Source organism: Protopterus annectens, chromosome 9.part0 (assembly GCF_019279795.1).
Source record: "Protopterus annectens isolate FY-2018-M chromosome 9.part0, PAN1.0, whole genome shotgun sequence".
Taxonomy (NCBI): domain Eukaryota; kingdom Metazoa; phylum Chordata; order Ceratodontiformes; family Protopteridae; genus Protopterus; species Protopterus annectens.
In genome coordinates, this window is record NC_056743.1 from 1577414411 (window position 1) to 1577441813 (window position 27403).

The 27403-nt window shown below is 36.3% G+C and overlaps 1 protein-coding gene across 9 annotated transcripts in view; it reads right to left on the bottom strand.

Moving 5' to 3' along the window:
• Window positions 1-25818, bottom strand: part of LOC122812189 (adhesion G protein-coupled receptor L1-like) — a 3245860-nt gene extending 3220042 nt beyond the window's left edge. For 8 of the 9 annotated variants that reach the window (XM_044084524.1, XM_044084517.1, XM_044084518.1 and 5 more), the window contains exon 1: window positions 24820-25818. The gene's annotated coding sequence lies outside the window, so the exon portion shown is untranslated. The remainder of the gene's footprint in view (window positions 1-24819) is intronic. The other variant, XM_044084523.1, reaches the window with a different exon arrangement.
• Window positions 25819-27403: the final 1585 nt, after the last annotated feature.

Genomic DNA, 27403 nt, shown 5'->3' on the forward strand with positions numbered 1-27403 from the left:
CTCCTATCTCTCTCCTCAACCACAAAGAATCACCTACTCATACCCGGTCTGAACCATTGAACTCCCTTTTAATTGCTCATCTTAACATACGTAGCATAAACAATAAAGTAACTTAACTCCAAGCTCTAACTGAAATATACTCCTTTGATATTCTCTGCTTAACAGAAACTTGGTTAAAACCTGTAACTAAAGACAATGAAATCATCCCACCTGGATATAATATCCTGAGACTAGACCGAGTATCCAAGAAAGGTGGTGGGGTTGCTATCCTATATAAATCTAGCTTACAATTAACCACTCACAACTGTAAACCACCTATAGACTCCAATGCAGAAATTCTTATCTCCAAACTTCATCTTAACAATTCCAAATCCATCTATATTATCTGTATATATCTACTACCTGGTAACAACACTGCCACCATGGAAAACATAAAACCAAATTTGAAGAAAAACACCCAAGTCAGAAATAGGTTTTGTAAGCACTTTCATTTACTCAACATAGGCAAACTTCATCAGACAATATAATTACAAAAAGTTTGCCTATGTTGAGTAAACGAAAGCGCTTACAAAACCTATTTGTGACTTGGTTGTTTTTCTTCAAATTTGGTTTTACATTTGTTGGTTTGAGTTTTGTTTTAAGACCATGGAAAACATACTTTGATGGCTTTCCCAATACCTGCCCCAAGAAACCATAATCCTAGGCGACACAAACATTGACTGGAGCTGCTACTGCAGCAGCCTCCCCACAAACCATATTAACCTATATGTGTATTCCCAAACCATTACCTCCCCCACCAGAATAAATAAATCTAACAAGAAATCAAGCTTATTAGACTGGATTCTCATAAACCATCATCCTCACATTTATGATTCAGGAACCCTCCCTGATGATTTAAGTGACCACTTTCTTACCTATATCATCAGACATAAAATCAACTCTCCCATTCCAATATCTGTCAAAAACATCAGATCTAAAAAGTACTTTAACCCTGAACTATTCCAAATGGAACTAAGAGCTTGCAACTGGTCTCCCTTACAAAACCTCCCTTTAGATGAAGCCGTTAGTTATTTTAACTCCAACTTCCTTGCCATTCTCAACCACCATGCTCCAACCAGATTAATTAGAATTAAAACTAAATCTGCTCCATGGCTTTCAAAAGAAACCAAACATAAAATAAATCTTAGAAACAAACTTTGGGCAAAGTGGAGGAAGACTAAAAACCCTATAGACCAACTAACATTTAGACAGCTAAGAAATGAAACCAAGAAAGCTATAATATCTGATAAAAGAAACTACTACCTACAATCTCAACAAGCTAATCAAAACAACCCACAAAAATTTTGGGCTAGCATTAACCAACTACTCCATCCAGGTCAATCCACTACTCCAAATCCTCAAAATACTGACCACAAAAATCTATTGAATACAGCTAATGCTTTCAATACCTTTTTTACTAATGCTATACAAACACTAGCTAGTCAACTATCACCTAATAACTTCACTCTACCTTCCTTTAAATCAACCTTACCCCCTGCTTTTCATATTCAACCTGTCCCAACAACAAATATTCTAACCCTTCTACAGAAACTAAAACCATGCTCACCCTCAGCAGACCAACTACCTGCTGAATTCCTACAACAATCAGCCAAAGCTATTGCTTATCCCATTTCTATTCTGATCAATAGAACTATTACCGAAAGTCATATCCCCAGTTTATGGAAAATCTCCCATATTATCCCCCTCCATAAAGGTGGACACTCCACTGCACTCTCCAACTGCTGCCCCATTGCCCTTCTCTCTCCTTTGGCAAAGATCATGGAAAAATGCATTCACAGACAATTACTTGACCATCCAACCCAAAATAATTTACTTTCCGACTGTCAACATGGATTCAGACCTTCACATAGCACTAGTACTGCCCTTCTTTCCTTCACAGATTGTATTAACAAAAAACGCAATCTTAACAAGTTTTCTTCAGCACTATTTATTGACCTGTCTAAAGCTTTTGACATGGTAAATCACCAAATTCTCATCAAAATACTGAAATCCCTGTCACTAGACACATCTTCTATAAAGTGGTTCCAGTCCTACCCTGATAAAAGACAACAGGCCGTACTATGGCACAAGTCTCTCTCCACTCATCTGCCTGTCAAACTTGGTGTCCCTCAAGGGTCCATCCTAAGACCTCTACTTTTTTCCATATTTATTAATGACCTTCAACTTGCCATCCCCCAAGCCACATGCATACAATATGCAGATGACTCCACACTGATATGCTCAGCCACCTCCTCTTCTGAACTTCAATCTCTTACCCAACACGTATTTAACACAGTTGAGTAATGGTTCACACATATATGCCTTCTCCTAAACCCCAAAAAGACTAAACTCCTCCTCTTCTCTCCCACCAATAAGTCCTCTCCTCTTGATTTCTCAGTTATCTCTCCCAGTAAAACTATTATATCCCCTGATCCAACCACCAAACTATTGGGTATCACCATTGACAACAATCTGAACTTTAATATCCATATTAACAATACTATAAAAACTGTCAACAAAAAACTTGGCTCTCTCTATAGGGTAAAATCCTTCCTCTTACCTTCAGCTAAAACCACTATAGCACACACTCATCTAATCTCTTCACTTCTTTATGCCTCAACCATTTTTACTAATCTATCTAAAAATAATCTTCGCAAATTGGAAATGTCTTATAATAACATTTCCAGATTTGCTACAAGCAACCCATTTAGAACCCACCATTGCATTAATTTAAAGCAGCTGGGATGGCTTGAACTACAAAATCTGATTAAATTCCATGAACTATCTATAGCCCACAACACTTTTTACAAACCTTCCAAAACTCCTATTCTATCCACACTCATCACTCCCTATAAAACCTGAAATCCTTAAGGTCTTCTCAGAGACTTCTAGTACATACCACTAAACCAAACAACAAGGCTGGTGACTCCCTCTTTTCTAATATTGTTGGAAAAGCCTGGAATCTCCTCCCCAGTGAACTCTCCTCACTCCCCTCAGTATCATTCAAAAACAAATTGAAAGTGTTCCTCAGAACACAGTGGTTATGCCCCTGTACTAAGCCTGACTAGTTATGTATCTCTTAATACTTTGCTCTTCCGACCCCTTCTACTCATTAACTGTAATTCCTTCCTTATTAATCATAATACTATCTCCCTCTAGAACATCTTGATTGTACTAGCATGCTATGTTATGCCTGTATTCTGCACTGCTGAATTTACTGTGATAACCTGTAATATGTATTGTAAATATGTTTTTTTTTGTTTAATGTTTCCTTATTTGTTATCTTGTTAATTTCATTGTTCTATCTTGGAGCTTATCTCCCCGGGCCTCTACTGAAAATGGACATGTATCCAGTTAGACTAGCCCGGTCAACAAATGTAAAATAAATAAATAAATAAATATGATCTATAGCAATATATGTGAGGTATAATGTTTGTAAATGTGAACTTGTTAATACAGCTTGATTACTTTTATATAAATGTAAATTTACCTGTGTCACACGTGATAATTCAATAAAGATGTTTAAAAAATAAAATTGCTCTGTCTTGGAGTATAGAGTACCCCTTTAGATAAAATCTATATTCATAATTTTACATTTGTTTATGAATATAGCAGAATTTTATGATTCAATGATATGAGACTAAATCTTATAATTGTATGAGTATACATGTTGCCCTTGCTTTGTTTATCATAGCAATATGCTTTGGTTTCATTGCTGTAAAAGTAGGATAACATGTTTATATATGTCAGAAAGAAATCAAAATCACCAGCCTCACATGCATAATCAGAACATCACTGTTAATGAATGCAATAAATCACCAGAATACTGGAATAAAGACCGGGCTGCAGGAAAAGGGTTCGATTCCCCAAACATCAGAATAATAAGATGATGCAGAAATCACTAACATTCTGACACACAGAGCTTTGAAAAAATATAGTACTAAGAAACCAAGATGGGAGAATCATATTAACCAAAACTCTTAGCAGCCCGTCAACCAATGAGGTGGAATGCCCCCTTCATATCTCACTCTAAAATGAATATAATCAAAGCCATAACTGTAGAAAGAAAATAAAACATGAAACGTGCCAAAAGTGCATGTTAAACATAAGTTGTATGGTGCTTTCAGAAAGGAGCAAATGTAATTATATGGGACTAGATTATGCTCTGAAATTATTTACAATCAAGACAACATGAGTGATAGTTACTGATCTGATGCAGCACTTAGAAGATAACCTTCAGACCTAAAATAATACCTTGTGGCAAAATGTGTTATAAAACAATGAAACACATGAAATTCGAAGTTTTTTGGAACCAGTAATGATTTATTTATGATGTTCAACTTGAGAATGTAATAAACTGTTATTTCTTTCCCCTGAGCAATGAGGGACATTATTTGCTGATGAGCAGAACAGCAACTACTCTTTGAAGATGAAATTCAAACCCTGTTAGCAATTTGTTTGACATTTTTTAGCTTTCTGTTTTAGACAACAAAAAAAAATTACACATCATACTTTAACCACATTAAAACAAATTCTTAAATGCCTGAAATCACTCCTTGTGATACCTATACACATCTTCTTATTTTATTATTAACTTACTATAGTCCATTTGTATTAATGACATTCAGATGCTGTAGCTTGTTTTACTGTATATGTGTATTAAGCCTGTAGCAGGAATAGATTACGACGGCATTTTTACAGTCATCACCTAGTTATAACAATTTACAGTGACAATACCAGATCAGAAGAAGACTACTTGGCATGCCATCTGTATGAATTAAATATAAAAAACATGAATGTAGAAATGATGGAACAACTTAAAATTAGAAATGCAGTACTGCCTAGGCACTAAAGAATATAACTGGTTTACTGTAAAACTACTGGCCAATTAACCTGTTGTTGGCCAGTTACCCCAGAGTTGTTAAGTATGTATTCCTGATACCTCTAAAAAATTGGCAATGCACAGCCATTGATGATGCACCCAGACTAGACGATATGAGCAGGCTCATATGTGCACTGGGATATTAGATGATACCCTATCATATTTACAATGTATTGAAGCTACGCAAAATGTCTACAGTTTGGAAAGGATTTCTGAGAGCTACCTAAATTCAAATGAAAGGGCTATAATTCTGTGTATTAGGGTATTCTGTGTCCACAGCTTAAGAAGAACAGTTGAGTTTCATTAATGTAAGGTGAAACTTCAGAGGAATGCAGCTTGTATGATCATGCTCATAGTTTAAAAGTTTACTAGTGAGGGTAGACCCATGGTGATAATAGTGACCCATGGTGATAATAGTGACTTGTTGTAACAAGTTCTTACTCTTTGGAGACTTGCTCAGAGAGATGAGCTAATGGCCATCCTTAGTAAACATGGTTCAATAGTGCTTCCTGTTTGGTGACTGGTTATTGAATCACCCTACATTATTAAGGGAATTTTGTACACACTAATCAACTGAGACACAAGAAGCGGAAGTTGAGGCTGGGTAACAAGTTTGTTAATTGATTGTGTTTTAATTGTTATTTGTTACTGATTGAAGTTTTGAATCTTTAATGATGTATACCGAATACTTTTATTTTATTTTACTGGTGGAGTGTCTTTGTGGAACTGAATTCGGCTCAGCAGTGTTTCGTTGCCAGTTCATTTGTTTTTTGAGACACACGAAGTGATGAGAAGTATGACGTGTACAATAACAGAAGTTCAAATACTTCTCCAAATCCATTCTGCTTTCTTTACAAAGTGACCTGTAAAACCAGTTAGAGCTTTCGATAAATGATTATCCAGCCAAACGTCTGATCAGATGGTTAGAAAAGCTTCTGATATGCACTGATACCTCCAGATATCCAAACTTTTTGATGTTTTCAGTTGGACAAGACAAATTTAAATCCACATTCTACTTAACTGTATGCTTTTGAATCACTTTTGAGTTACAAACATCTTAGACTTTGTTTGTTGTTTTTTTTTTAATTCTTAGCTCCTTTTAAAAATACTCTTGCTACAGTTATAGATTCCAAATAATTTTAATGACAATTTTAATCATACATGGATGGAAGAGATAATAGGAATGGATAACTATCTCTCTGTCTCTTGTTCATTAAATGTTAAAGTAAAGCCATCGGGTCTCAATCATGAACAAAGTAGTGCAGGATTTTGCAGTTAGATTGCATACCAGTTTCTAGTTTAATTTTCCTAACTTTCTCAAAATCCAAGGAATTTGTCTTTTGGATGACACATTAAACCAAGGTTCCATCTGCTTGAGTTGGTGGTATGCCAGGCAAATGTAAAAGATCCCATGGCACCTATCAGAAAGGGTAGGGAACGTTCCCTGGTGCCATGGTCTCATTTCCCCTAGTAATATAAATAATACCTCACATATCCCATGAAATGAGGCCACTGGATTAGTGGGACTAACAAGGTTAGCAAAGGATAAATAAATAAAAAAAAAATAGTTCCTACTTCCCCACTATGTCTTATTCATATTCATATTTTAGACAGTTTACAATGTATTCATATTATTCTGCTGTCTCTTTGAAATCCATTTGTCTTTCTCTTCAGTAAGAAATTGTAGTGGCTAATTCTCAGGGCTGTAGTACTTGTCTTATTGGGGACTCTTAGCAAGACTCCTGCTGGTGCCCACTGCCCAGAATCTTCATAACACTCAAAAGTATAAAAGAAGCAGTCATGCTACTAAAGATAATCATTTCAAGTTAGATTTTACATTTCTAAGGCAAGTTATTTTTACCTAAAGTGTAACAGATGGTAGAAATGAAGTCCTATAATGCTAGTTCATGAATTGTTTAGTGTTGTTCCTGCAATCTAGTTTTGACAAGTTTTTAGTTTGTATGTTAATTCCACAGTAGTAGCTGGAGATGTAGAAAGAACCTTAACTCATAAGAGTTTTTCCACTGACTTCACACATATTATATGACATGTAGAAAGATACTTTAGAATCAGATACCAACTCAAATGGCAAAAATCAGCCAGAGCATGGAATACACTTCAGAAGTTAAATGCTAATTCTACTGAAGAAACAAATATATTACTCAAAGAATAAAAACTGAATTACTTAGGTTGCAATGATCAGTGCACAGTAAAGGCTAGACAATTTTAGTAATTATGTGATGATTCGAGAAACTGAAATATTTCTTGCATTACAAAGTATAGATAAAACTAAGACTGTCTAGCCAGAATGCATTTGGACAAAACGTGAATAATTAAGAGCATGTGGAAAGTAAACAAGAATTACTGAATGCAACAAATTCTCACAAAATATAAGCCAGTCCCCTTTAAACATGCTTATGTTGAAAGCTGTTCCCCAAAAAGATGGCTTCTAGATAAGAAAGTGCACATTTTGCTTAGCTATGTTTGTCTTCTATGATCTTGAATATCAGAGGTATAGTTGACTAGGATGATGAATTTTCAGAAAACAGTTTTGCTGCAATCTGTGCAAATCACAGCAAGGAATATGCAATATAATCAGTGAAGTGCAAAAGGTGTAAAATGACATGTTATACCTGCATGATTAGTGTAACAAGTACTGCGGATTAGACAGGAAGACTCATTGACATAATATGTACAGGCTCTGGCCTAAGCTTATATGCCTGCAAAGCAATGCAAGAGCTCTGGAGACTACAGTTAACTTCTTCTTCCAGTTTATGTGTCAGTGCGAGAACAGTACCGTGATAGCTCTTTGTTTCATATTTATGCTTTATATTAAAATCTGGAAAAGACCATACACTCTAAGGGACAAGAACATGGATCAGTAAACATGTGGCTGAATGCTAGCAGCTTCTACTTGTACAGTATATGTTTACTCCAAGAGAATACGGACTTGTTTTTCCAGATTTCTAGGCACCTGCATGAATAACTTTTTATTAGTTTACATTACCCATATGATTGTAATTTATTAACTAAAATCTGACTTAAAATGCATACCTTTATGTGGGTAAAATAATTTAGGTACCTGTTAGCATAATGCACATCCTGCCTTTCATCATTCTTTGCTGATGGCACTATACTCCCAACATAAAATGTGCCACAAAAACAATGCACAATTCAAGCTGCATTCTCTTCTTTCCACAGTCAGCTTGCAACTTAGTAACCTATTTGAAAATGTCTAAATTCTAATTGTATTTCAAAACACATAGGTTTCCATCTGTAGATAAAGGTGCAAGAGCCATAGTAAATATCAGTTCAAATGATGTAATATCGAACCCAAAAGTCCAAAATGCAAAAATAGTGAAGCCACGGCATATAGTAAATGTCTCTGGGTCAGAAAGGCTGACATGGTTATGGAATTTATTTGGGGGTTATGCACGTTGTTAAATATTTCTTTATGTTAAATTTCAATATCTACTGATGAATGCTAGTTCAACTTCTACTCTAAAACTGTTATGTAAAGAACAGTAGTTGTAAAGGGGTCTATATCACATTGTCGATCTTGTATAAGTTAGAACGATGTAATATCGAACCTAAAAGTCTGAAATCGCACAATAACGAACACACAGAACAGCGATTTTTTCGCAGGGAAAAAAATCGCTGCTCCCTAACAAAAAAAAACATAAACCTTAAACTAAAACTAAAATGGGGGGGCTTCACACCACACCCTCCAATGTGGGTGGCTGTGCCCCCCCCTCACACACCCTACATAAATATATGAACTCCGAGATCGTACCACAGTGGATGAAATAGCAATGCCAAAAAATGGCCAACCAATTTTTTTCCCTGGGAAAAAAAAATCAATATGCCGTGGCTTCGCTATTTTTGCATTTTGGACTTTTGGGTTCGATATTACATCGTTTGAACTTATACAAGTCTGACGGTGTGATATAGACCCATTGTAAAATACTGATGTTAAATAAAGCATGCATTAAAGGAAGATACAGTTTTGCTTTACAGAGCCTGTGAGTTTAAATCTAATTATTGGTATTAGTCAGTGATATATTTTCCTCATGTCATTGATACACTAATAATACTTAACAATTAGGCTGTTGGGGTTGAATCTGAGTTTAGATCCTTATCTGAGGGTTAGCGTATTATTAACAAAAAATTGGACTTCAAATGTTAGAAAGTTGGCATTATTAGTAAATAGACAGAAAAGCAAAGGGCAAAGCAGTGAAACCTTGAAAAACACCGCTTAACACTTTTACTCAACAAGGACACTGATGTATGGTTTATTAAAAAAGAAAAACAAAACAGTGTAAGAAACTTCTCTGTGTGGAAGATTTTCAGTCCATATATTTCTAGTTAATCACTGCATATTAATCAGATCAGACAATAGTAGTAGAAGTAGCGAACTTAAACTCGTCCTAAGTCAAAACAAAACAAAAAATAATAATAGAAAATATATAATTGTACAGCATTACTAAGTATTCAAAAGTAACCCAAGCAAGGCAGGCAGTCTGTTTCCACTCAAAAATCCTGTGTACTTAATAAAGGATTTTCGACTGGAAACAGACTGCCTGCCTTGCTTGGATTACTTTTGAATACTTAGTAATGCTGTACAATTATATATTTTCTATTATTATTTTTAGTTTTATTTTGACTTAAGACGAGTTTACATTCGCTACTTCTACTGCTATTGTCTGATCTGATTAATATACAGTGATTAAAAATATATGGACTGAAAATCTTCCACACAGAGAAGTTTCTTACACTGTTTTATTTTTGGACCCACTACACTTTAGTGGGTTGTTTTGAGACTTCGGGGATACCACAGAGATTACTTGTTTTTTGTTTATTTAAAAGGAAATACCATTTTAATGCATCAAAACTTAGGAAATACACCAGTGATTTTCAAAAGAAATTTCTTGTCATTATGTAATTCCATTATAATTTTTAGTGTATCAATATATATTTATATCTATAGCTACCTCTCTCTCTCTCTCTATATATATATATATATATATATATCTACATATATACATATATATATACACACACACACACACATATATATATATATATATATATATATATATATATATACAGATAAATATGTGTGTGGAGTTTGTGTGCGTGTGTGTGTGTGTGTGTGTGTGTGTGTGTGTGTGTGTGTGTGTGTGTGTGTGTGTGTGTGTGTGTGTGTGTGTATGGGTAAACAATATACATATTCTAAGTAGGGGAACCCAATAAATCAAACTGGCAGTTTTACAAGCAGTAAGTTATAGGAAGAAACACCAATTATGGTCAGTGGGTACCCTGATCTAAAATGAAGAATTCCATGAAAATGCTATGTTTTCCACTACTCAGGTAACACAAGTATATTATTTCTCAGAGATTTCTTTCCCTGTGAAATGGAAAATAACAGCTGATTTGTAGGTATTTTCAACACCAGTTCATGGTTCATGTTCAGAAAGAGAGTAGCTCTGGTATTTTGACCAGAATGTCACCTCTAATGGGATTTCAGGGCTTGTAATACTCTATTACTCTGATATCCACCATCTATATATCTCACTATGTCATGTATCACACAGATGATGACACTGGGTCCTAAGCAAGGAGGTCATATTTTGCAATGCGTCTAAGGAGTTGAAAGGCAGCACTAGATATTTAGAGACAATAGGCACAGTGGCTACTAGCAGACTCTTTTCAAATACTTCGGTAGTCATCTGTTTTAGTATCATGGACTGCTCACTTTTAGTGCCTAGAAATGAAAAAGAAACTAACGGAGAGATTTACACTGAATGCCAGTTTTCTTCTTTTTCCAGGGCTGACATTTAAAACATAGAATTTGCTCCTTCATTCCTCCAAGTCTAACCTCACTTAATTCCTAGGGTTTGTGTACCCTAGAGAATAAAAAATAGGAAGATGACAAAATATATGATGAATGTGTTCAATGGAAATGCATGCTTTATCACTTCCTGTATAGGTGAATCCTGGAATATTGAAACAGAAAGAGCAATAGGTTTCTGTAGTTAAATTTTCAGTACATTACAGATGGCTATACTCTAAAAATGTGCTTTTTTCTGGTTTGCGTGAGTTATACAAGGAGGACAAATTGAGTTTTGTTTTTGTTTTCCAAAGTTTCTCTCATCTGCAAGTTTGTATGACTTCAAAATAGGTATATATAGAAAGATCAGGAGCACGGAGTGTGGAGCGAAGCTTGCCCTAATGCAACATATATATATGTAAATATATATATCGTACAATGTTAGGAGTACCAAACTTCTTGATGGCTTACATGTGTTACCCGAGATCATTATATGGAAACGATTCAAAAGCATAGTAAACCTAGCATTTAAATAACCAAAATACATTTAATAAACTTAAAAAAAAAGACATTTATCATATGAGTTTCTATAAAAAAAAAAAAAAAAAAAGAAAAGAACACAAACTAAAGAGGGAAGGAACGTTGATCTGAGGATGAATGCATTTTTAAACAGAAAAGTAAGCAGGTTCATGGATCATCATTCTTTAGAAGTGGAAATCTACAGCTATGATGAAATTCAACAATTCATAAGGAAACAGAAATCAGTTCTGTAAAATTAAATAAAATCTTCTTGATAAAAATCAGCAAGTTGTTAATTAGGTAGATTATTAGGCAGACGTTGGACAAACGATCCTTACCCGTTGACAAATATGATGTTTTTGTGGAATGACTGCAAGGCCCAGGAATGGTTATATCTAGAGCATTGCGTGATTTAACTCATGACAACTGACTCTTCCTACTTCAATGGGAACGCAGTGCTACAGCTGTCGTAAAGATCTTGGTTCTCCATTTAATTTCACAAATGGAATATCTTATGCATATAGTAAGTATATTATTCCCGTGTGTTCATTTTTTATTGCTGGGAATTACATTCCTCCTGCATTCTAACATTGAGTGGGCAAGTGAATTGGCTAGCCTAGCCATAACAATTCCCTGGATATTTCTTCCCACAATATTTACTTCTATGGGCCCCTGTCTAGCAGGGCGACTGACATGATCCCCGGGGTGAATTTCCTATCTCCCATCCAATCATCAAGGTTCCTTTTGAAGAGGGCCAATGAGGTGCTCTGCTTGACATGTATGGGCAGTCTATTCCAGAGTATGGGAGTCTCTGGGTCAGGAACCAATCCCTTCAGCATGTTTTGTTCATTGTGATGACAAGGATTAGATCCCTGGAGCGTGTGGCTCTGAGGGATTGGGATTTCTTTAAGTGGAGCATGTCCAACAGCTCAGGGTTTGACATGGCCTTGTATGTTAAGCAGAGATCGCCTCTGAGTAGACGATATGCCACAGAGTATAGCTGGAGTTATTTTAGACAGTCAGCATATGGCATCTGCTTTAGGCCTGTGATTCTTTTAGTGAGGTATTTCTGTGGCCTTTCCAGCTGTTGCAGATGTCTTGTGAGATACATAACAAACGGGGCATTATACTCTATAATGGGTCTAATGAGGGATGAGTACAGTGGGACAATGACCTCCTTTTTTCTGGATGAAAAGCCCTTAGTGATGAGGTGTGCCACATAGAAGGATTTCCTGACTGTTGTGGCGATGTGGTTATCGAAAGTGAGACCACTGTCCACCTGTGTCCCTAAGTCTCTCATCACACTTCCGATGTTTAGTGCCCTGCCACCTATGTGATAATTCATGGGTACGTTTTTTTCCAAAGGGGATAACTATACATTTCTTGGCATTAAGCTTGAGCCCATGGCTCTGGCACCAGGCATCTGTTTCTGTAAGGCCTTTTTGTAGAATATCCACATCATTTGGGGATTCAATAATGGCTCCCAGTTTGCAATCATCTGCAAACTTTGTTAGCCAGAGTCCCTTAGTGTTGGCCTGTACTTCAGAGAAGTAGACGCCAAACAAGAGTGGTTTCAGGATTGAACCCTGAGGTACTCCACTTGTCACTTGTCTGGAGCTGGATTTGGAGTGGGCTACTTTTACAGTCTGGGTTCTGTCAGTAAGCCAGTTGGCAACCCATCGAGTGACGTAGAGATTGATGCCCAGCTTAGTAAGTTTATCTATGATTCCAGAGTGGGGGATGGTGTTGAAGGCCTTGCCGAGGTCCAGATAGGCTGTGTGAACCACCTTACCCTTGTCCACAGCTCTGGAGACTGATTCGAAGAAGTCAATCAGATTCAGGAGACAAGATCGGCCCTTCACAAACCCAAACTGGGTGGGGTCCAGTCTTTAAAGGTTGCCAATGTCTTTGCTTATAAGATCCATGATAATGCGTTCCATGCCCTTGCAGATCAGGCTTGTCAGACTGATGGGACAGTAGTTCCCAGGATCCAAGGCGGATCCTCCCTTGTGGAGTTGGATAACTGTAGCTGTGCGCCACTCAGTGAGCACGAAGCCTGAGGTGAGGCTATGATTAAACATGACACTTAGGTGAGGTGCCAGTTCATTTTGTAGTTCATGTAGTACACAGCCTGGGATGTCATCTGGTACCATGGATGCTGTATTCTTAGCTTTGGAGAGTGCGGTTTCTACCTGTGTGGCCATCATTATCGGAATTTGACAATCTTTTGGTATTGAGATAGGCCCTTTAGGGGGGTGTGAAGTTGGCACTAAATCGATCTGCCAGGATATTGGCAATATCCTTGGGATCAGTATATTTAATGCCATTCTGTTGTAGCTCAGAGCAGATCTGAGCATTGCCATTTAGACTCCTGACATAACTATAGAATGCCTTGTGGTTGTGTTTGGAATCTTTGGCAATTTTATTTTCATAAGTAGCTTTTGAGGATTTTATGAGGGATCTCAGCTTCTTACTGAGGCTGGTGAGGGAGTTTTTTGCATCCAGGGATTTTCCCCTTTTCTGCAACAGTTTCTTCCTTCTGTTGTATAGTTTGTTTATAGCAGGGGACCACCAGATTGGCTTCCTGTTTTTGGAGAAGAGCATCTTGGTTCTATTTGGGATGGCACGATTCATGCACGAGTGGATGTGCTCGTACAGTGCCTTAGTGTAGGATTCTGAAGTCGAACTTCCAGATCCCATCTGCGTGGGTGTTGTGAAGTTTGTGACTTCAGTAGCATGAAGTTGGCTTTGGAGAAGTTTTTTAAGGAGGTTTCCTTACTGGAGGGTGGGGGTGTGATGTGGATGTCAAAGGTGATTTGCTTATGGTCAGACCTGACCAATGAGAGGGTGACCACTGGTGTGGAGCATCTATCTCCCATGTTGGTAATGACCAGGTCTAGGATATTGGTTCCCCTGGTGGGACAAGGATTAGTTGATCCAGGGCGTTGGAATTTATGAATTACAAGAACCGTTGGGAAAAGGAGTTGGTACCAAAGTAGTTTTCCCAATTAATGGCAGGGTAGTTGAAATCACCCAGTATTAGGGTGTTTGGTTGTATCTTAATATTTTCCAGTATGTTTAGAAAGGTGTAGTGAGAATCTTGGGGCATGGTGGGGGATCTGTAGCAAGCTACAATTTGGATTGCAGTCTTACCTAGTGTTAGTTGCACCTGGAGAATTTCAGATGCATTGTGTTGGGCAACTAGCCTGGATGTGTGAATATCCTTGGTGAATATGGACACTCCTCCACCTTTAGTGTTTTGGTCCTGCTTTGGTGGCCGAAAAGTGTGGTAAGAATTGTAGCTTGGTATTGCAGGGGTGCTCTCTGGAGCCTTGAACCAGGTCTCAGTTACTGCACAGATATTAATGTTCTCCATTTTTAGGAGTGCCTCAAGAGAGTGCATTTTGAGGTTTAGACTTCTAGCATTGAGTAGCATTACCTTCAGATTTTGCATGCTTGTATCTGTTACGGTGGTGGTTGTATCCTTTGAACCTTGTCTGAAAAAGGCACTATAGGGGTGGCAAGAGCTTTAGCCAGTAACCTGAATCCCAGGGGTGACAGGTGCAAATTGTGTGGTTGTGCACATGTCATGACTGGGACAGACTGGTGTCACATCCAGGAATGACTACTGCATTGCACTCATTGCATGCTGGAAAGGGTGTATTGAAAATATGTAGATGGTACTCAGCTTCAGTCAGCAATGCATTTGTTTAGATTTTTTACACTGTACCTTGTAAACTACAACATCACTAGTCTGTCCTCTACAGCAAACTGCTGTGCTTCGTCTTATTTACCTTGACCCTCTTCTCCGCTCTTCTCTCCACCCTCCTGTGTTTTCCCACCCCATACTGTAAAAACATTTACAGCTATTCAATGCATTTGTTCTACTTGTTAATGTACACAAATTGTGTTGCTTCAGCATATTTACCATTTTTGTATAGTTTCTGCACTTCATATTTGTGTATCGCTTTTTTCATCTTTTCATAGTTGTGTATTTCTTCTTTCCTATGTACTATCTGCATATACCTGACATGAGTAAAAAATGGTCACTGTTGATTAGTGCCCATCCCAATTAACAAAAGCAAATAAACAAGATAAATAAATATTTTATTTACCTAACAACGCAGTCCTCTTTTCTTTTGCTTTTCCCTAGTGGGGTACAGATTCATGGTTTAAGGGATGACGCAGTAAGACAAACAACATACCAGTTCATCGATAGCAATGCATTTGAGTAAATCAATGTGTGATTTCATGGAATAACTCATTGCTGTTAGGGATCTGCCCTTATGTGAAGGTTCTGGAACCTCAATGGATTGTATTAAATCTAATTGTGAACCCCCTGTGACATGGCATGTGGCTGGTTTTCTCTTCAAAAGAATTAAAAATTTCCTGAAGTCCTTGTTTTGACATTAGCCTAGATGTATCACCTTGTTAAAGAAAAAGCATCATAAAGCAAACAGCCAGCTTTCTTTCCAGTCATTTTAGAAATGTAGAAATGTGAACATTCATAAAAATGTGCTTCTATAATATTGACCTGCACCCAAGGAGAGAAATATCTGTGGTTGTTAGAGATACATATGAAAGCGATTAATGTATATATATTTCACTCAGTTTTGTACCTTTTGACCTTAGATATTGTGCAATATCACTTTGCCAACATGCAGGCTAGCCTTACCTTAACTAAACTTTGTTTTGAGTCCTAACACTGGACACACTTGGAAATGCCAGATAGCAAAGTATATCAGTGTCCAGCAGACATGTTTCAGGATTAACTAGTTCTCATTTGATATATGAAAAACATTCATATATGATGCTACAACTGAATAATGCTAATACAGTTTTAGTCAAATTCCTGAATTGAGACTAGTTGAGAATTAGGATGCGTCCATGAAATGTGCCAGTCTAGACCAAGTCTTTAAGCCTGTAGGACAAACATCTTTCTTTTAATTCCTTGCTGTATCTTAAACAGTTTTTTTTACTTCAGATTGACAATTTATTTAAACATTTTATAAGCAAACAGAAAAAAACCAAGAAGATTTGCACTACATTTTAAAAGAGGTCTTGCAATTACAGGCTCATTTTCTGCCATTTCAAATTTGTATTGTAGCCAGCAACAACTTATGTCTGCAGTTCATTCAAATAAAATCTGAGGTATTATGTGCCACATAAATCTGGGTCATAAAACTGCAGGGATCAATATAAGTATTGAGCAGAGAAAGTGTACGTATAAGATTAGAATTTAAATATGACACATAGCCCTATTATTAGGTTTTTTATTCCTATTAGTGAGCGTTATCTTACTGTAGTTATACAAATAAAGAATGCAACACTAACAACCAGACCAAGATTAGACATCATCTGTTGGCTGTGCTTTGTTGCAAATATTTCTGTTTTTCATGGCTTAACTGAAGTTTATGTAGAAAATACCGAAAAGGAATAATTGTGCAGTTAGTTTGTGAGAGAGTGTCTTATCTAAAAAGCACGCATGGCAAGAGTGATAAAACAGCAAAAGACAGAAGCCATGAAGGTGACACCTGTTTTTGTTGTTTATAATGGATGCTTGAAAGTAGAGCTTTAGACCTGTATTTGCATTTAATGACTAATATTGAGCTACCATCATTACATTTTATTGTCACTTCATGCACTCAGTTGGCAGAGTGATGTTTATTCCTACATCATATTCAGATCTTCTTGTAATGCCTTTTATATTCTGCCTTTTGTGATGATAGGCAGACAGGTGAACTAAACCTGTGAAAGCTCTGTGAACTTATGGACTTATCTATCTTATATAAGGTAATAATATACATTCTGTACCCACATGCTAAGATGCATATTGATTCATCTACATAGATGAAACAGAATGACAACTTTGTGTGACACAAATGAAGCAGTGCAGTGTTTTTGTTCTCATAGAATTATTAGTGGAAACAAAGCCATTTCAACTGTTTTAATGTTACCAATTCAGAAGTATATGTGGTGTGAGGCTATTCTTTTTGTTAACTTCATCACGGAATGATAGTAAAATTCCACTACCAAATTTCAGGTATGTATGTCATGAAGGTGGGCACATTTCAGACAAAGGCAGTCAAGTGCACATCTATTAATATGCATTTTATAATAGTGAATGATGTGCTTTGCAATTATAATAATCTGGAATTATTATTATTGACACAGTCTAGTAATAGTACTGAAGTAACATGAGAAGTAGAGCCAGTAGTAATGTTAATAACATTAGTACTCATTGTGGATGGAGGAATTAGTTCTGTTGAAATATTTCTAAAGAGGACACTAGCAATCCCAACTGTTGCAAAAAGGACATTCAGACTACACTATTATAACTTTTTCATTAAATACCTTTTTAATTATAAACAAATACGTACTTGGAAGAAATGTTTAGCGGGGTTAAAATGAGCTTTCACTTTCCAATTTATTGCAAAGCTTAGCTGAAACATATTAGTGATAAGAAGTGATTTGTAGGCTTAAACCAGTGACAATTCAAGGATTATAATGTAGTCCGTTACTCAATCCACTGGCTGGCTTTGACAGAGTAATGGGGTGCTAAGAGATTTTTCTCCTTTTAATTCTTACAGCACATTAATAACCTTAAAAAGTACAATAATGCATACTTTTTTCAGCACTTTCATCAAAATTAAAAGGGCATGCATATTACATGTTAATAAGGTCTTAGTAAATGTCTTGTACCACAAAATTAAGTAGTACTTTTCATTTTCAGAACTCACTACTTTCTGTTTACTTTTCCAAAATATGTCACATAGCTGATGAACTATGCCTATCAGAAGGCATTCATGGCACCTTATCTGCATTCTAGCCTGAAAAGGAAAACCTGTCAGGCTTTGGATCCATAACTGCCCACTGGCCTCAGTTTACAACACATCATTACAAGAATAAGTTTCAAGCAAAGTATAGTATTGTGATAAAATGTCTCCAGCATTTCAGTCTGAACGCTGCACTTGAATTCCATAGTCCAATGATTTCTGTGTATTATAAACTGTTCTTTTCCATCACAGTGAGTATTTCTTATTACATTAATAATAAGTTAGCACAGTAAAGTTTCCTGGGTATAAAAACCTCAATGAAAAAGTAATAAAGTAACTGCTCCGTGTCAGATATGAGTGATGGAACAGTGATGCTTTTGGATGTGAAAAACGGCAATTTTGGGCTGTTCTTACTATATAGTAACACTTGTTTTTGCTGTTATCTGTTGTACAATTTAAACATTTTCTTTGCATGTACCAATGTGACACAAAATGCTTTCTGATTTTGAAATGAACCACAAAATATAATGGTAAACAAAGTGAAATGCACACAATCAGATTGACAGTGGCTATAATACGTTAATGCCATTAATGAATGCATTGTGTGCAATACATTTCAATTGCACCATTCTGTTACGTTTCATAGTTCTTGATTATTTCAAACTATGCTTCTTTGTAGTAGAAAGAAAAACAGTGTCAGAATGCTGTTTTGTTCTATTTGCATATTATACAAAATATACTGTGTTAGAATTACTTAATTGAAATAATGCAGTTCAGGTTGTCAAGAAATAATTTTTAGAAAGTTCAGCTTGTCAAGAAATAATTCTTTGAACTGCATAACTAAGTTATAAAATGATAGTCACAGTTTAGATGTGTCAAAATCTAAAGTACGGCAATGTTTCTACATTCATAGAAGGCATAGGCTACAAAACAGATATGGTTCAGTATACATAATGCAAGGTGGTATTCATCTCTTTAAACACTTTCCATAGGGTAAGAAACTCAAAAATGTTGTATGTTGCCTATCACTGCAGTTTCTGTAAAGGCATATGAATGTTGCTAATTTCTGAATGTGTTTTAAATATATTTTATTTATTTGTAAGTAGGCTCCATTATAACTCTGGTGTTTGTTCTACTGGGATTTTATTACAATGTTCATGGCCACTCTTACTTTATGTTATTCTGCCAGCTCTACCACAAGGGGGTATCTTGCTGTGCTTACTGTATTTCATAACTGTGTGTACTTCAGAAAAAAAAAAAGATCTACTAGCGCTGAAAGGCAGGGCGAGGTTCCAATTACCTATTAATATGAATATCACTACTGTCCAATGAAATTAAGTGCTGTCAGTGGTCAGTTTGACAATAAGAGAAGAACTGATTTTAACAAGCTTTTTTCATTAAACACCATCATTATTAACTGACATAATAAAATATTAAGAGTATGTTTGATGACCATTGCTAGCAGAGCTGTAGTTTCAAATTTGGTTAAGTCCTATATCTCTTAATGAACAAAGTTCTCGCCAGTTGTCTTACCAGCAGGAACATCAATTTGAAATGAGCCTTTCAATTTAATGTCCTAAAATTAACATTTCAGTTTCAAATATCGCTCATGCATTTCATCAGAAATATTTACAAAGCAATATGCATTACAATATATTCAATTTTGATTTGTTAAAAATGCACTCTGCAGCAAAGTCATCAACTTACATCTCTGATTCTCTGAAAATAAAGACAAAAACAAGCCATTTCTTCTTCAGAATCCAATCTCAATTTCTGCAGAACTGCTCCTTGAATCTAAAGATTTTAACTCCATTTCCAACTGTTAGCAATAACAAAACAAACCAAGATTCATCTCAGCCTTTATTTTCACAAACTAAACTTTATCCAACAATTGTACATACCCAGATTTCATCCCTAGCTCCCCTTCACATCCATTTCCTCACACTTCACAGTTTGTTTCTTCTGCTGATCATACTGAATTTATAATAATCCATCAGCCATTAATGATCGTTTCTCTTTTAATGCATATCGCTTCAATGTTTAATGTTATAGCCATATTGTGGCACATTCCTAATGATGTAGCACAGTGCAGTCAGACAAATACATGCGATTCATAAACCTTATAAACAAGTGCATACAAAATACTGTGCAGAATGCCATCCTGACACCTTATTTGCCACTTTTGAAGGCACAGACTTATAAATATAATTATAAAATACTTGAAACTATATTATTAAATGTCTTTCAAAAATGATGCTATGAAAATAATTTGCACTATAACAGTAATTAAACCTTTGTGAAATTTATTTCCCAAATAATCAGGCAACACAGGCTTTAAATACTTTTCCCCTGTCAGTAACTGCTGCTTAAATAATTCTCCTTTCTTTTGGTATCAACATTGTAGTCTGTCTATGAATCATGACCCTCACTAAGCTTACTGTGAAACTGAAGAATGCCAAGACTCTTATGTTTATGAGCACCACTTTTCGCTGAAATAGATCAGAGCATGCATTTGAGTATAGATAAACTCACCCGCTTGTAAAACAACCTGGAGTGTTTACTCTTTTACAAGACACAAAGAGCACACATCTGAACACGGGTTACTTTTGCTGGAAAACTTGCAAATATATAGACTAAGATTATTTTTTAACTTCCCAAAATGAAGCATACAATTTCTGCCTATTTCTCAGAAATCAGTAAGTGGAAGGAATAACAGTATGTTTTGGGATTAGAGTTTTGCAGAACACCCTATTAAAAATATGGTCTCTTTGTGTCATTATCACATGCAATGGAAAATGGGTGCCACTTAAAAGCAACAATAATTAACCCCCAAAGTGACCATTTTTATTGTTAAGATGTCTTTATCACATAAGTTGAATACTTTGTGCTGGCGAGAAAGCGTAATATCCCTTTCATTTGGTATTTTGCTTTTCTTTTACACTTATTAGGCAGAAAACATTAAACATTTCAAGACAAATAGTACCTTGAGAGACTGATAAGTCATCTGCTCAGATTCAAATTTTAAGCAACATTTATTCGCTGCCCCATTGGACTAGGAAAACATTTTCTTTGCCCTGAAAGATATAGCAGATACAGCCACTTAAATGGAATGAGCTGAACAAAGACAGCATTCGGATTGCAGGAAGCTCACCCACGCTTCCACTCACACTTACAATAAAAATCGGATCTTCACCAATCTGGCTGACTGAATTATAAAATGAACAAAATGAGGCCACAGGTTCAGCCTATTTGATAACGAAGAATTATTACATCTTGTTGATGTCAGCCCTAGCATACCGGCAGTAGGTCACTGAGACAGAGCCATAAACATGAATGGCACTTGAGCAATGTTAAAGCTGCCACTGTAATATGCAGTATTCCTCTTAAAATATCTGTAAGGCACAATCCTTCTATATGTAGGTTGTGCATACATGGACACATGGACACACATATATACACCCATATGCGCACATGCTGTCACATGCAAGCATTCATAAATCTTCACTGAAATGTAGTCAAAAATGTAATGAACTGTTATTACTTAATCTGTTTACAGACACAGAAATATAAACACACACACACATCAAAATAAGTGCAAATGTACATACAAATGCAAAACTATATACGGTTTATACAAGTATGTGAAAATGTGGTATGTTTTACAAATAAACTCAACAGAGACATATGCAAGCATAAGTTGGTTTGTGTCCATGACTATGTGTAATTATCATATGTATATGTATCTACAGAACTAAATACTCATGTACAATGTTACATGCAAAAATGACCTACACACTCCAAGGTACCTATCCATAAAAATCCTCAAAGCATCTACATTCAGGACTTTCAGTCCTCAAAGCATCTACATTCAGGACTTACAGAAGGGGAAGCAGAAGAGAATGAATACCAAATCATGGCCATGTGGAAATTTATATTAGGGTCACTTCTATTCAAATCTTATGCTTTACACATTAATCCACACTTACAAAGACACATACACACACACACACACACACACACACACACACACACACACACACACACACACACACAGACGTACAAGCACAGGCTAGGAATTATAAGTCAAATATCTTCAGACACCAGATGCATGAGGAAAATATATATAGCCCCAACATCCAGATATGCATCTATAACACCTCTATTAGACTTTCATAAGTATAAGCCAATAAGCCAATAAGTACATTTATACCAGCTTCCCAAACATATACTTAAAAATACATATCTGCATTATATCTGTATCTAGATAGCTCACAATAGTACGCTAATAATATATAGACATGTACATATAACTATATCCTCATATATGCTCAAACATGGGCACACTTGCATGCACATGTATACACACACACACACACACACACACACACACACAATTACACAAAGCATACACTTTCATAATCTGGATACCAACTAGTTCTGCAGGGAGACATATGGAAACATACCTCATGCATTCTCAGATTAATTATTTGTATTCATACTGATTCAATATATAATCAATTTGTACAAATGGGATATAGATTGAACTGCAGAAGCATATTTTCTCATGAGGAACAGAAAATATAAAATACACTCCACTCTCTATGGTAGTATGAAGTGACCTTTTAATTCCTCTGTACTCTGGGTCATGCTAGTCAAAGCTATAAGGTATACCCATAAGACATTGAAGAAAATATCTTTAGTCAGACAGACAGCAAGATCCATGCAGCAGACTGAAAAAATACTCAGACATGCAGTGGTATTGATTAGCTTTCTTGATGCAGTTTACATTCTACATGGATAATCTACAAAACTATTATCTATAAAAAAAAACGGTTGTACTATCAGAAATAATTTCTTGTAAATCACCATATTTGTGAATGAAGCTTATGGTGTACTACCTAAATGCACTCTTTAGGTAGAAATTGAAATATATATATATATATATATATATATATATATATATATATATATATATATATATGTGTGTGTGTGTGTGTGTGTGTGTGTGTATTTTGTGGCATAGCTTTACAGGGAAATCTGATAAATGTTTCTATTTTGAGGGTTAGTATTCCCACATTCTCTTTGAATCATGATTGGGACAAAGTAATATTCCTTATTTTTTATTCTGATCTAATGCAGCAAAAAGCATCATTATTCAGGAAGAATGACACTTAAAAAGGACTCAAGGGATGGCAGACTGCAAGAGCTTAAGAAATGAAAAGGAAGAGAAAAATGGATTTCAACATTTGGTATTCTAAAGTGAGTGGTGCACTTAAGTGAAAAAAAAGCTGAATTGCTGCAAAGAAGGGATCATCACCTGATAGGTCTGGAAAGCAAAGGGACAGGATACCTGACTTGGACCTTGCTTTAGTGGTCTGTGAAGCCAGCATTCTTTTTTTTTAATATTGAGAAAATACATCTTCCTTTACTCTCTTTCTCCCTGCAGTACATACTCCAAAAGAATAAATATTAAACATCTCCAATTAGAACTGCACAGTAAGTATACATCATTTTACTCTCCTGTTTTATGTCTTTGGAATATAGGCAAATGCACAAACACACCTACATATACACAAACACACAAAACACATGTACTTATTTAAAGTATGACATGTAAACTAAGCACATCTAAAATACACTTATCTCTGCGCGTGTGTGTGTGTGTGTGCACATGTGTGTAATTCTTAATTACATATATTTATGCAGTGGGTATGCATTTGTATAATACATTTCATATATTCAACAAGAATATAGCAGCAGCATTCATATTTACCCCAAATTATACATGAACACTACATGCTCTAATGAGCTGTCTCTGTCTCTCTCTCTCTATCTCTCACACACACATGCTTTTTCATTTTTATTATCCATGTTCAGATAAAACATATGGACACACTTGATAGTATGTACATATATATGGTACCTATACAAGTTTCTGTATAGTTGTGACCCTGATAAATAGTCAAGCATGCCTAAAACATGACAAGAGCAATAAAAGGCAGAAAGTCATGCAGACAGTAGGTATCTGCATTCCCCAGACCCACGTACGGTTCTTCGTTGTGAAAGAAATGGGTTAAGCTAGCTGCAGCTGCCTCTTGTTTACTACTGGACCAAGGAGCTCGAGTGATTCAGGTTAGCATTTACTCAGCCATGCTGTGGATTCCAGACACATGTATAGCCTTGGTCTTCATTCACGCAGCACTTCCAGCACTTTGGAAGCCTGCAGTATGTGCTAGTCTCTGTTCATTTTAGCAGTGCTTCCTCGCTCTTTCCACAACAAGAAATTGCTAGGCATTCTAAGCTTTGCTTTTTGAGGCTGTATATCAAAACAGATGCACTGAAATATTTTACAGTAATGCTGTTTTATAAGATATGTCTCTCCGAGGCATTGTTCCTTTGCACCTGGCATATGATTATTTGACAATTATTTCACATGCATCTGGATAATGAAAATGATGGACAATGAAATGATGACCAGTAAAAGGCATGCAAAAAGACCTACAGCAGCTGCTCCTTACACCCCCCCAAAAAAAACATTAAGGAATGCATTAACACAGAGGTAGTGAACTCAGCCGTCTGTCTCCCAAGATATTAACTCATTCATAAAAACCTGACTCCCCTTAGCTCTGTGTACATGTCCACTTCAAAATGATCCATGGGCCTCACAAATCACTGACTTGATTACGGCTTCAGTGCAGAAGGGTATTACCAAGAGGAAAGACATCACACATGGATTCACACACACACACTGATGCACATATTGGCTGATTTACCTGGCTTCAGATGTTGTTCCGTGTCCTCATCCCTCTCAGACAAATCAGTCCTTGAATTCTCCTGTTTCAAAACGATCAAATACAGAATGCATATAAGATTTTATACAATCTCTTCCAGTACAGCAGGTGTGTTTTTTTTTCCTCACCAAAATCAGTTTTCTGAAGGTGAACTCCAGTTTTCCTCCCCAACCACCTTCCCCAAACACAGTGGGAAGGCAAGTCTCTGTCCTGTTTTTTGACTGCTAACCCCAAGTCTGGTGAGCTGAAGTGAGTAAGAGTGTGAACAGCAATCGCATCAGCTTCCACTGAAACATCACCGCCAGAGCAGATGCTCTAAAAAAAGGTTCCAGATAGAGAAGCCTCCATTAAATAGATATGGCCCACCTTCCTCTGTCCTCAGTTGAAAGTCCTCAGAAATTCTCTTCTTCTCCCTTTATTTTCCCCTTTGGCAAAAATGACAGTACGCAAGAAAGCAAAATTAGAAATGTTTCTTCCTTGCAGTCAAGGTAGAAAGAAGAAGCCTGCAGCTATGTAAACCCAGAATATTTAAGAGAGAAATATTCTCTGAAATTTTGAAATGCTCTAGTTACACAAAATGCAAGAATCCTGATTAAGAACGATTGATTGGAATTTTCCCCTTGAAAAGGCAAAACTAAAAAATAAACAAGTTTCCTCTTCCAATTCAGTAGAATGGTAAAATGCAGTAACAGCAACAAAGCAGTGAAGAAAAAAGGTAAATCTTGTTCCCTTCCAGTTAATCAGAACACACACAAGAAGAATAAATCTCCATTCTTCCTTGGTTTAATCGGAAATGCTCCAGGGATTATGTGATTCAGAGTCTGTTAGGGGGTTATCAGTTTGACCCCCCCTCCCATCTGCTAGTGGAGCGAGAGAGCATGGAAGAGAGAGGGGAATAGCATAAAACGGGAGAGATTTGAAGAAGGTGCAGGAAGAGAGGAGAGGTGCTTGCTGTCTGTAAGCACAGAATCTTTGCAGTGACTGGCGAGCCACTGGATTCAACATTAACAGTCGAAGCAAAAGGGAAAGAAGTAAAATGTGGCCTGGCATTCACACAGCAGAACTGGAGTTTCTAAGCAGAAATGCCAGTCAGCCCTTTCTCTCTTGTTCTTTCTCTCTCTCTCTCTCTCTCTCTCTCTCTGACTGTCTTTTAAGTTTTTTACAGTAGAAAAGCAAATGTCATTGTCATGCAGCTATGGGAATTTATGAATTTTGTACCATAAAAATGTACATAATGCATTAGAAAAATCACGTCCAAGCCATTTATATATGTAAGTATATATGCTCATGAACATCACGAAGAATTCAGGAATATTAAAGCAGGCAGAGAGTCTTACGCATTGTATATAAACTCAGAGAACAATGTTTTCAGCTGCTTTGCATACAGAACATATAACTAAGGATAACAGAGTTTTTGATATTTTGACCTTGAGCATTTTGTCTAACATTCTTTTGTTTTGTTTATGTGAACTGCATTGGGATGGTATAAAGCCAAACAATATGACCTTGCATTTTAACTGCACTATGTAACATGATTTCTGCAAAGCTCTTCAGTTAATAATTACCTGCTTGATGCATACTACTAGATTAGCTAACACCAATTCTGAACCAGTCACACAAATACAAGCAAAAACATCTTGAAGTCATGCTCTTCAACATGTGTGTTCATTTGTAGGTTATATTGCTACATGTTTAGGCAGACACATACTCTATCAGATGCCATACACCACCTTTCATAGTGCAAACAGAAGATACAGTTCCAGTAGAGAATTATGGATCTCGGTTTATTTACATAAGGAAGTATTCCTCCTATCCTACATCCATGATTTGTTTAAAAACATAAATGTTTGATTAAAATCATAACACCTCAAAAAATGACTGCCTAACGATAATTATTATTGAAAAGACTATGTTGAGCTATATCTTTTGCTATGTCACAGCGCCTTTGCAGAAGCAGCCAAAAAATGAATAACTAGTTAGTCGTGCTTTTCGAAATACAACAAAGCACTGCACATAAAATTTCATATTTAAATACATTATTTCATTTTTCAGTACACACTTGCATGTTTAGTAGAATATTTTTGTACACGGCAGTATGAAAGGTACAAGGCACAATCAAAATGATTTCGATTCCATATTACATTTAGATGTAAAGTCGACACTGTGAAATGTCTGTATGCACCATCTGCCCGTTCTAAAATAAAGCATTTTCATGTCTGCTTGTACAAAATTTGGCAGCAAAGCTGTGAGGTTAGAGAAACTGCCTGTGAGTGAGCTTTTGAAATACAGCAGCATTGTGCTTTAAACAACGTACAAAACTGACAATTTTTTTACACTTCCGATGTGCTCAGGTAGCACTACCTCCTCTATATGCAGTAGGCCCTGCCTTCTATAGGAAAAACAGAGCAGTTACAAAAGGTATGATTCACTTAATACCAATGAAAGGGTTGGGGTACTAACATGAATTTTTGTGACTGAAAATGGGCATTTAAGTAAGGTCCAGTCGATTTACCTTAGGAAATAAATAATCTGTCTGATACTGTATTTATTTCTGAAATCCTATTAG